This window comes from Lycium ferocissimum, chromosome 6 (assembly GCF_029784015.1).
Source record: "Lycium ferocissimum isolate CSIRO_LF1 chromosome 6, AGI_CSIRO_Lferr_CH_V1, whole genome shotgun sequence".
NCBI lineage: Eukaryota > Viridiplantae > Streptophyta > Magnoliopsida > Solanales > Solanaceae > Lycium > Lycium ferocissimum.
The window spans coordinates 15,941,210-15,953,893 of NC_081347.1; the positions used below are offsets into that span (position 1 = coordinate 15,941,210).

A 12,684-nucleotide genomic window follows, 5' to 3' on the forward strand; every position below is an offset into this window, starting at 1 on the left:
TAAAGTAGTCAAATGACGGAGAGAGTTCTCTCTCCCCGCAAATTAAAATTAATAAAGTCCACAGTCAAACGTCCCCTCAAACCTCTCTAGTTTCAGAGAAGTTAATGCGTTGATTTATAATTGGGCAACTATTATATTTCCTTAGGGATACGCGGTCGCTCCAGCAAAGCAAAAGTCCATTGCAAGAATACCGAATTCTAATTCCCGAAGGACCATTTACAAAACAGAGCTTCTTGAATGGTGCTGGAATTTGATTTTCCAGGCTGAGCCGCTGAGGGACACGAATTTGTGAAAAGGGTTGGAATACAGAAAGATAAAACAATGGTGTGTAGTGTACGTGTTATATATATATTTTCAATAGAAATAAGATAGCAATATTAAGTGGTTTTTTACTAATATGTTAAACAATCATACTTTTCTCCTCCTTTTTTCCCCATCGTATGTAAGTATAGTTTTGATTTTCTGCCTATTCTCCCGGTTTATAATTTTCGTTTTTTTTTTTTTTTCTTGTTGAGTTATGAATCTTATTACAACATTCATCTTCTTCTTTAATCTTGATTCTTAATATCTTTCTTCTTTAACCACTGACACCCACGGGCCAATATAGTCCCTTATCATTTGGACATTAAGTGACCTTAGAACACCTAGGAATTTACAGTTAATCCATCGAATATATTAAGAAATTAAGAGAATAACCATATACTAGGGATAATAGATTCATAAGAAAAGTAAATAATTACTAAAACATTATTCACATAACATAAAATAATTTACGCTATAGGGAGATTAGTACACTAAAGCATGGGTAAGACTTACATGACTTAGAGAGAGAGGTTTTAAAACTCGAAACCGAAAACTATTTCCTGCTTGGGAAAATTCTTGGAAGTCCTAAACTATTTTACGGGGAGTTATATTACAAGGTTGAAAAAGTCAGGACTTGTGACTATGAAAGGGAAAAGGGAATATGGAGAAAAAGGTGGGCGATCCGCTTTTTTTCTTGAACTTGTGCTTTTGGTTAACGATCGATGATGCAACTCGTCTTCAAACAGCTGCTTTATTTATAGGGTACGGCGGACTTCGAATTTATGAAGAATCTTTCTTGAGTTCGGCGGGTGCTCTTTGGGCCAATCGTCACGTGAAACCTTTGAAAAGATACTTTTTTTTGCCTTTTGGGGTTTCCCCTTTCAAAAATTTTTAAAACCTTTATTGTTTCAAAAAAGTTTGTCTTTTTTTTCCAAAAATTTTCCTTTAATTTTCCCCAAAGTCTATTTTTTTTTCCTGATGTTACCCCAAAAGTTTTCAATTTGTTACCTTTTTTTATTTAAAAAGAAAACCTTTTCCAAATGCCTTTTTCCATTTTTTTGTTTTTCTTCTTTCGGCTTTTTAAATTTCTTTTCAATTTTTTTTTCCCAAATTTTTTTTCCCTTTCTTTTGAAATGTTTTCCTTTTGTTTTTTTGTGCTAATGTCTTTTAAAAAAATCTTTAAATTGGGGTTATTTTTTTAATTAAAATAAAAAAGTTCAAATTTGTGAGAAAAAATTTAAAAAAGGGCTTCCGATTTCCATTTTTGGAATTTGCAGCCTTGAAATTTTGCCCCGAAAATTAATATCATCCCCTTAAAATTAATTTATGGAAAATTTGTTTTGGAAAAATTTTGGGACGGGTTTTTTTTTACTATGTTTATTTTTTTTGTCCCGGAAGGGTTTTTTTCTAGTGTCTTTTTTTTACTATTTTTCTTTTTTTTCATTTTTTTTTTTTTGAAAGTGTTTTTCGTAAAAGCCCCCCTCAAAGGTTTTTTTGGAAATTTCGTGGGGTTTGGAAAATGAACATTCATTTCCGGAAAAGGACGGCCATCAACGGTTTTGAAAATTTTTTAGGCCCCAAAAAGGGGACAAATTTGATTTACCGCTGGGGGTCTAATTGCTTTTGGGGAAGTTTACCCCGGGTTCATCCATTTTCAGCCAAATTTGGAAAACGGGGGCTACCTTCAATTTTTCCGTTTTTTTTAATTTTAATTGGTTATTTTTTCTTGAATGGGTTTTTTCCTTTTTAATTTTGGGAAAGGTTTAGGTAGAACAAGGGTCAAAAGGTTAAAATCCCGGTTCTTTTAAAATTGTTTTTTACCGGTTTTTTTCGTTTTTGGGGGAATTATATTTTGGGCCCGTCTTTCACCAGCGTAGTCTGGCGCGATTGAAATTATTAAATCCTTTGAAAAGAGTCTTTTATAGAGTCTAAAACTTCTATCCGGAGTTTGAAAAATACCATTAGTTTTACCGTGGACTACAACATAAAATTTAAATTTTTTGTCTAGATTTCGGTCTGTAAAATATTGACAGAGTGCATTTATAGTGGCTACGAAATGAGTGGCGTCTTTTCTATTATGCGAAATCCATAAATTATCCACTAAGCATCTTTGTTGTCTATCTATTACATATTCTGGTAATACTTTAAAAGTCCAATTTGATGGGGTAAGCTACTAAGTTATTGGCTCCCGAATTGTATTCTTTCCATAGTATTTCTTTCTAATAAAGATGTAGGTCTAAAATAAGAGTTACCTAATAATGTTACGTGTGTATGTGTCTTGGGTTGAGGCTATGCCTTTCCCCTTATCTGTCGTACGAGAATCGGAAGGTCTCATCTTGTCCAAATAAAAAATTAGTTAGCGATGTCGTTAATCTACTTAATTGGTGCCTTTAAATTATTATCCTTTCCTTTTATATGCTCAAATTTTAAATTATAAATTGAAATGGTATCTAAAAAATTTAACCATCGCCTTCTACTACTATTTTTATCATTTATCTTTTGGTAGAATTTAACTATAGCTTCACAGTCTGTTCTGACTAGTATTTCATTTATTTAGAATATATAGTCTAAAACTATTTAACCATATATTACGGCTAAAATTTCGCATCTATGCTACTCATATTTCCTTTTTCTTTATACTTACCACTTTGATAAGCACATATTTTTCTTCATTTTTATTACTATATTTATTGGGTTTTGCTTTTAGTACTGCTCCCCATCCTTCAAAACTACCATCGTTTCTATAATTAAATAGTCTGTTTCTAGAGGCATGTTTAAATCGGAATGTTTTTTATTTTTCTTTTATTGTTTGTACTAATTTAATGTCTTCGGTATTAAAGTGTTTTTGACCATTAGTACAAACAATAAAAGAAAAAATAAAACATTCCCGATTTAAACATGCCTCTAGAAATCATCTAATTATAGAAACAGTACGGTAGTTTTGAAGGACGGGGAGCAAGATTAAAAGCAAAACCCAATAAATATAGTAATAAAATGAAGAAAAATATGTGCTTATCAAAGTGGTAAGTATAAAGAAAAAGGAAATATGAGTAGTATAGATGCGTAAATTTTAGCCGTAATATATTGGTTAAATAGTTTTAGACTATATATTCTAAATAAACCGTAAATACTAGTCGTAATGACCGTGAAGCTATAGTTAAATTCTACCAAAAGATAAATGATAAAAATAGTAGTAGAAGGCGATGGTTAAATTTTTTAGATACCATTTCAATTTATAATTTAAAATTTGAGCATATAAAAGGAAAGGATAATAATTTAGCGCACCAATTAAGTAGATTAACGATTATCGCTAACTAATTTTTTATTTGGACGAGTGAGACCTTCCGGTTCTCGGACGGCAGACAAGGGGAAAGGCATAGCCTCAACCCAAGACACATACGGACGTAGACGTATTAGGTAACCTTCATTTTAGACCTACATCTTTATTAGAAAGAAATACTATGGAAAGAATACAATTCGGAGCCAATAACTTAGTAGCTACCACCATCAAATTGGACTTTTAAAGTATTACCAGAATATGTAATAGATAGACAACAAAGATGCTTAGTGGATAATTTATGGATTTCGCATAATAGAAAAGACGCCACTCATTTCGTAGCCACTATAAATGCACTCTGTCAATATTTTACAGACCGAAATCTAGACAAAAAATTTAAATTTTATGTTGTAGTCCACGGTAAAACTAATGGTATTTTTCAAACCTGGATAGAAGTTTTAGACTCTATAAAAGACTCTTTTCAAAGGATTTAATAATTTCACTGAAGCATTAGACTATGCTAGGGGAGTATTGGGTCCAAACTACTATATCTCTCCAGCCCTCAGACAAAACCCAGACAAAGTCCCCCAGTACAACGTCCAAAAAGACACAGACAAAATAATCTTTTGTGACCATTGTTCTACCATGACCGATGTAGTCAAAAGGTTAAATCAGCAAAAAGAGACTTTGATTCAAGAAAAAATGAAACTCTTGGACCAAGTGAAGACATTAGAACAAAGACTACAAGCAGTAAAGTTCGAATTGGCGCAGTCTCAGAGTTCTCCATCTCAGATAAAAATGGATGAGACGGGTGTGCATTCCCCAATGAATGCAATTAGACCCATCAGATCGGGTAAGGATACGCTTAGTCCGGTTCAAACGGTAGCCGAAAGACTTATCAAATCCGTTGATGGCTGTCACTTTGCCAAAAAGTGAAGATGAGGGATGTTCATCTCTCCAAACCAGACGAAGATTACCAAAGACACTTACGCAAGGGTGACTTCTACAAAGAAAAGCACACTTGCAAAAAAGAAGAAAAATGAAAAAATAGAAAATATAGTAAAAGAGACACTAGAAAAATTCTTTCAGACAAAGGAACAAGATAAACATATAGTAAAATATCCTAGTCCAGAATTATCTCCAAGACAAGGGATGTCACCGGTCCATAATTCAGATTTTGAAGGAGATGATATTAATTTTCAAGACAGCGCATTTCAAGACTCGCAAGATCCAAATGATGTGGACTCAGGCATGAGCTTTGATTCAATTGCTCTACACAATTTAGACACTTAGATCAGTTAATGAAAGAAATAATAGAGCCTAATTGAAAGACTACGAAGAGACATTAGCTAGAAGACAAAATCAAAAGGAGGAAACATTTCAGGAAAAAGAAGTGAAAAAGACATTTGGCAAGAAAGAAAATTGAAAGAGACATTTGGTAAGCATGGTTCAGAAAGGAAGATGAAAACAATAAATATGGGAAAATGACATTTGGAAAGGTTATCTTTCAGAAATAAGAAAATGAGACAACTACATTGAAGAGTCGAAGACTTTGGTGAATAACATCAGGAAAAGAATAGACTTTGGGGAAAACTGAAAAGGACATTTCAGAAAAAGGAGACAAGACTTTATTAAAGTAGCTTTAATAAAGTAGAAGATTTATCTAGAAATGGGACAGATCACAGAAACGGACAAAATTATAAAGTATCTTTTGAAAAGTTTCACGTGACGATGGGGCCCAAAGAGCACCCGGCTGAACTCAAGAAAGATTCTTCATAAATTTGAAGTCCGCCAGACTCCTATAAATAGCAGTGTTTGAAGACGAGCAGATCATCGATCATTAACCAAAAAGCACAAGTTCAAGAAAAAAGGATCGACCACCTTTTCTCCATATTCCCTTTCCCTTTCATAAATGTCCTACCTTTTTTCAACCTTTGTAATATAACTCCCCTGTAAAATAGTTTAGGACTTCCAGTAATTTTCTCTTAGTGTGAAATAGTTTTCGGGTTCCCCGAAAGGGAAACCTCTCTCCAGCTTCAAGTCATGTAAGTCTTACCTATGTTTTCTGTACTAATCTCCCTACTATGTAAATTATTTTATGTTATGTGAATAATGTTTTAGTAATTATTTACTTTTCTTATGAATCTATTACTCTTAGTATATGGTTATTCTCTTAATTTCTTAATATATTCGATGGATTAACCTGTAAATTCCTAGTGTGTTCGAAGGCCGTTTTAATGTCCAAATGATAAGGGACTATGTTGGCCATGGTAGCCAGGGTGTGGTTAAAGAAGAAAGATATTAAGAATCAAGATTAAGAGAAAGAGATGAACAGTGTAATAAGATTCATAACTCAACAGTAAAAAAAAAAAAAAAAAACGAAAATTATAAAAAAGCGTGAGAATAGGCGAAAATCAAAACTATACTTACATGATAAGAGGAAAAAAAAAGGATTAAGGGAGTACCGAGTAGGATTGTTTAACATATTAGTAAAAAACCACTTAATATTGCTATCCTTATTTCTATTGAAAAAATATAACCCCCCTATCACTTTGGTATCAGAGCGAGAAGATTTTTGGAGCCTTAGACTTATTTACAATTATATGAGAAGACCTTTTTCCGCTAGAAGAAGAAAACTAGCACCTGTACCTACTATTAGACAAGAGTTAATGAGACAACACCGTTTTGCTAAACATATAAGTTTTCACCATCGCATGATCTATATTACTAGAAAAAGACTAGAAAACCTTAGAAGCTCAAGAAAGTTCCTTACCGAACACATTAATTATTTAGACACAGCCTATAGAGAAGAATTAAATCATAATACAACAGTATTAAGTTTTAGAAATAATCTCCTTTGGGAAGTTCATTTTACCGACGACGCTATATTTAGAACTGAAGACTATCTTAGACGGCTGGAACAACAAGTAAACTTTATGCCTTTAGGTTAATAGATGCAAGAACATTATTTAAAAGTCAAACAAGAATTAAATAGCCTATACCCAGAATATATTACATTAAGTAGTACCAAAGAAAATCAGTTTGAAAATTAGTTAAGACTACAAGAATTAATAGATATAATATCAGGATTAGAATATAAATTACTCAGATACATACAATCTAGAAAGACCTTGACGAACCAAAGCAGATTTCGACCGTATTAATTATATGAGAACACTACCCTTTGTTAAACAAATAGCTATCAATCATTGGTATTTATATAGAGATATAGAGAAAAGACGAGACAAGAAACAAGTAGAAAAGACGTTAAGTGCATATATATATATATATATATATATATATATCCGTTTTCAATTTATATGAATTTATTTCCTTTTTAATCCGTGCCAAAATGAACGATCTCTTTTCTAATTTGAAAACAAATTCACGAATGATTTACAGCCACACAAATATTCAAGACTTATTTTGAATCACACCCGACTACCCGACCATTTATCAAACTTGTGAAACCAGCTTCTGGTGGGGAAGGACAAATTTCCAAGGCTATTCTTGGCATGGCACTAGCGTTTGATCCACAGATATCGCCTCGTTACAAGGTGGTTTGCATATTGTTTCGTGAGCAGCACTATCAGATTGAGATTTACTCATCTGAAACGAAGAAATGGAGAGTCTCTGGTCCACCTTTTCCTGCTCGTCGTGACATAAATTTTGTGTTCGATGGAGTTTATTGGAATGGTGGCATTTATTGGCCATGTGGCAACAACTCCTTATGTTTCAATCTTGAAGAAGAAAAGCTCAAAAAATTTACCATGCCCTGCAATATTCGTCGAAGTTGGGATGACAATGATGGGGAGAGTAGAATTACTTATTACGGAGAGAGTCTTGTGGCCATTTGAATCTAGTCCAAGTGCAGAGCCGCCAAAAGCTCACTTTCTACAATATTTACGAGATGAAAAGAGATGGCACAAATTGGGTCTTGAAATACCAGGTGAATGTTGAAGATGTTATTGCTGCAATTCCTCGTACCATTTGCCGTTATCATAATCTGACGAACTGACATTACTTTGCCATGGCTGTGCTCTGCGTTGTTAGAGGGGAGAAAGAGGAGGATGCCTTCATGGTGTTGTAAATTCCCAATATGGTCATACGTTATAATTTGAGGGATCACACATTTTAGAAGCTATGTCAATTTGGCGAAACTACTGATGATGACATTATTCCATACGCGGCGCAACATGAGTGGTATGTCCCTCTATTACTAGAATTTGAATGGTGGACCACTTTCCAGTACATTGAATCTGTATTTTGTCTGTGATTCAACTGTTTATGTGGGATACAGATGACTTCTTTAGACTATTGTTAACTCCAACATTCTGTACTGGTATTAAATCTTGGCAGAGGCGCAAGCAGAAGAAGATATAGAAATATGCAAAGACTTTCTTATTTTACTTTACGCAACAATGAGCATATATTTATGAAGATCGGAATCCTAGACTAATAGACAAACAGGAAACACTCAAATACATAGGAAATAAAATCCTAGTCGGATAAGGAGACGAGTCCCAAGTGGCGAGGATTGTGATGTAACTGGAATTTGAAACTTGAAAAGGTGAAAACCTTTGCTCAACTGGATCATATAACCGTTGTCTCTATTATCTTCTCTATTTCTCCTCCAAATGCCTATTCATGGCGTGTTTGTATCGATTTGAGCAGAGACCGGTCCCTTTTTTGGGACAAAAGGGGGTTTTGTAATGCAGATACAAAAACCTACCTCTCCCTTGCTTATGTCAATTGTTTTTGGTTTAATGTGAATAATTGGCCATTGTAAATACCTCTCCAGACATGTATGATGCTTGCCTTTTAAAATCTGTAAAACTGAAACCTAGGAATAATTTTTAAGGTTCAAAGTAGTAATGTTTAATCGCACTTCACTTTTCAAATTCTATGAGCAATTACTGGAGTTTGAACTGATATTATTCAAATTCCAGTAGACATTCCTGGAATATTTTCGTGTTCTAGTTCGGGAGTTTTTTTATCCAAATATTTTTGTGTAAGAACGGCTAAGTATAGTAAAACTTTTAACATGGTGATTAATATTTAATTATGGGTATTAAAAGTGGCTATTTGTCAATTCCCTCGTTTAAAACTACTCGTTAATGTTAGCTAAGTCTTTGTTCTTCTTTTTCCAATATCAGTGATGTCAAAAAGAGGCCCGAGATCCTATTTCCTCAAACTTATCTGTATGCATAACGAATTTTGACTAATCAACTAGGCAACGTGTCTATTCTCATACACATGTATGAGTCTAGAGGCTAAGTTGAATACCTCCAAATTCATCAATACAAAAGTTAAGTTGAAGAAATAATTCTAGTATTCTGTCATCTAAATTTTATTCTTTTTTATGGATCAGACACGTAAAATATTTTTTATTTTTTGGGTGATAATGAAATTTAAAGATATAATCTCTTATTTGCTATGATATCATGTTGAAATGTGTGACAATATCATCTAAAAAGTTAATTGTTTACATGATAATCACACATTTCATCACCGGCGAGCACATGGTGAAGACACTATATGCACCACATTATGATTAATGTTAATGCCTTAATGGAGTAAGATGTAAATTAACCATAGTGAAACGATAAACTTTACTCAACGGACACATAGCATGCACTTAATTCATTGCTACATCGTGTGTGAATAAATATTTTCCTAACACTTTTTAGGTTCCGTGGCCCTCATTATGTCTAAATCGACAATAGGATACCAGTGATTTGATTCGACCTATTATTTTAAATTAATCATATTATATACTATTATTTTTTCATTATATTATTGTGTATAATAAAATTAACTTTTCGAAATTGTCCCGACCATGTTGATTTCTCTGTTATCTCATATAGTTCAATTAATATTCGGTACCTTAGTTTAAAAAAAATGTCCAAAAGTCGCATTGTAATTAAGATGTCTCATTTTAAAATAATGACAAGCTCGATTTTCTCTTTTACTACAAGAGCTTGTAGACGAGCAAATGAGCAATGCTTAAGCTAAATTTTGATTTGTAGGGCAGAGGTCATAATAGCGTACACTCCCGAGACACTTTATTAAAAGCAAAAATTATTCTCTTATAAATAGGATTGTTAAGTTGCTAACCAAAAATATACAATTCAGGCATAAAATCTAAAGAAAGGAATAAGTTTGTAGCATCGATCAATAGAATTTTTGAAAAAAGATATCAAGTGAATCTTTGACTAGAGAAAAACACGAGGAGAAACATACATTAGCGTATTATTGTTGAAAATTGTCGCACCGAGTTTAATGACAATTGTTGTAATTACTCCCTCCATATTAGTTGTCCACATTACAAAAAATATCCGTCCCAAAATACTTGTCTATTTACAAAATCAAGATAGAATTAATTTTTCCTATTTTGTGCTTATTGTTTAGAGTGTAATTTGTTGTAACGTTATAGTCTTTTCGGCACTTTTGACCTTTTCTGGAGCTTGTTTAGCTCACATTTGACCCGAGGGGATTGTTGACACACTTTTTGAGGTGTTTGGATTTGATTTGGGTGACTTTTTGGGAAAATTGGGCTTAAAGCGAAAAAGAGTTGACTCAAAGTTGACTTTTAGGTAAACGAAACTTTTTCGAAAATTCATCCATTCCGAGAGGTCTGGATGGTCTTTTAGAACTGGTGCGTATATTCGGTTCGGTTCCCAATGCACTCGGGTGCATTTTGGGACTTGGGTTGGGAAGTGGATGTTGAGGTATCAGGGGTTGACTCGGTCAACAAGACCTCTATTGGTAATTCCAAGGCGACGAGTGCATTCGTAGCGTGTTTTTATGTGTGTCTGTGTATGTGGTATGTGAGCAGATGGCCTGGGGTGATAGTCGGGATTTTGGGATTGAGATTGTGATTATTTGGGGAATTCTGGTTCTGGTGCCCGCTATAGCGGTGGGATTGCCGCCACAGCGGCCTAGTGAAATATTGGTTGACCACTGCGGCGCTCTGAGAGATCATTGAGGCGGGACCGCTCGCCGGAGCGGTATCAGGCTGATTATTTCATTAACAGAGCATTAAAAGCCCTAAGTCCCTCGTTCTTTATTATTTCGACTTTAGAGTTCTTGAGAGCTTTTCAAGGTAATTCTTAGGGGAAACTCTTGGTGATAAGTTCTTCAATTTCCTTTACTATTCCATTGTCCTTAATCACCTTAGAATTACTTTATCATGATAGTTCATTAAGTGTTTGATAATTAAAAGAGGGTTCCATGAGTTCTTCTTTCTAGGGTTCTAAACCTTGATTTATTGATTGGGTTAGCTTCATTAAGCATGAAATTGATGATTAGAACCTATTATTGCATGATTTCTTCCTAATTAGTGGCTAAATTATGAGATTGAAAGTTAGGGTTTACACCCAAATTTGGGGGTTTTGCCTAGAATCCGAATTTGCGTTAGTTCTTCTAGCTTGATATTGATGGAAATTGATCACCTAGAGCTTTAATTTCATATTGAGACCTTTAGATTCCTATATTCACCCTTCTAGTTCATAAACCGCTATTCCATAGGTTGAGGATTTGGGTCTTGAATAAAAGTAGGGTTTGATTGGTGTTCTTCTTGATTCTAATCCATGATTTGGATATGTTAGACTTTTATTATCTCGAGGCTCAAAGGAAAGGGAAGACTAAGGAGTGATTGTTAGAGACTTTGCTGTTCGGCCACATAGGTAGGTTATGGTTTACCTTATGGTGAGACTTCGATTAGTAAAGCGTATGTTTGATTATATTGTTGGAGAATGCATGTAAGCCTTCGGGTACGAAGTTGGGATGGATATTATCTTAGGTTGGGCCTTGTTGTATGGTTTGGGCTAGCCACTCCGTTGTGTTGTTGACTCATCTTGATCTATTTACTTGTTGGTTCGTTAACACATTGATGACATTTAAAATTGTGACTAGTGATATATCATGGATTTGATATTGCGATACTTACTCATTCAATACTGAGATGAGAATGGTGATTCATTGTGGCTTACTGTGTGGCCTTACAGTTGATGTTACTTGCGTGTCATGTGTGGTACTGTTTCGGATTACATTGGTTATTGCTATCACATTTCATCATATTCAAACGCATTTCCATGATACATTGATATATGCATAGTTCTGGTACTGATGATGATATGTGAGATAGTGTAGCCTCTAAGGTTTCTGCCGGAGAGTGTAAAAGAGAGATGAGTGTTCGTTGCCCGAGTTTTCCTGTAGGGAACAATGGAGTGTCCGATGCCCGAGGTCTTTGCCAGGATCGTGAGAGTGTGCTCGTGATCCGAGGTCATATTTTGGAGCGAGTGGTACATGAACTTCGCGGGTCCCTCATGGGTCATGATCGCCGAGACGTGGAGTCATTCCGTTCGGGACATGTTGTACAAAGCTGCATATGCATTGCATTCATCCTACAGACATTATTGCATTGCATTGTATCTTGGTTTACGGTTGTTGTGACACTACTGTGATATATTGATTCGAATTGCTATACGAGGCTTGGCACGATTGGGTTTAGAATCTTCTGACATAGGTGATGACTTGTACCGTGGATATGACTTATTATTGCCTTGTACTTGTTAGTTTATGTGTTTATCTTGCTTCGTTGTCTTTATATACGTTAGCTAGTCTTAGTCGGCCTATGATACCTACCAGTAATTATTGTCTGTATTGACCTGTACTTGCTGTATTCTTTTATGAATGTAGAGTTCTAGGTGGGTTCGACCTCTACTCCTCGTGGCTGATAGTAGTTTTTATTGTTTCGAGTCTAATAGGGTGAGCACGAGGACGTTTGCCGCCTTGAAGATTCTTCTTTTATTTATGTCTTATTTGATATTCTGAAACATATTGAGACTATTGATGTATTATTATTACTCCCAAACTTGTAGATTCTAGTTAGAGGCTCTTGTATGATTTGACCAGATTCTGGGGTGTATTTCTATTGTTTCCGCTTTCTTATATTATTATCGTGAGACGTCCGTTATCCTATTTTCTTCCGCTTATTTATTATCTATAATGTGTTTATGGAATATTAGGGTAAGGGTTCGCCTACCGAGGTGGAAAGGTAAGTGCCCTCATGACTTAGTGAATTGGGTCGTGACAAGTTA

General features: G+C 34.6%; 1 pseudogene; it reads left to right on the forward strand.

Annotated features, from left to right (window-relative positions):
* The first annotated feature begins 4,225 nt into the window (after positions 1–4,225).
* The window catches only part of LOC132061160 (F-box protein At5g07610-like), a 13,561-nt pseudogene continuing 5,102 nt past the window's right edge, over positions 4,226–12,684 (forward strand).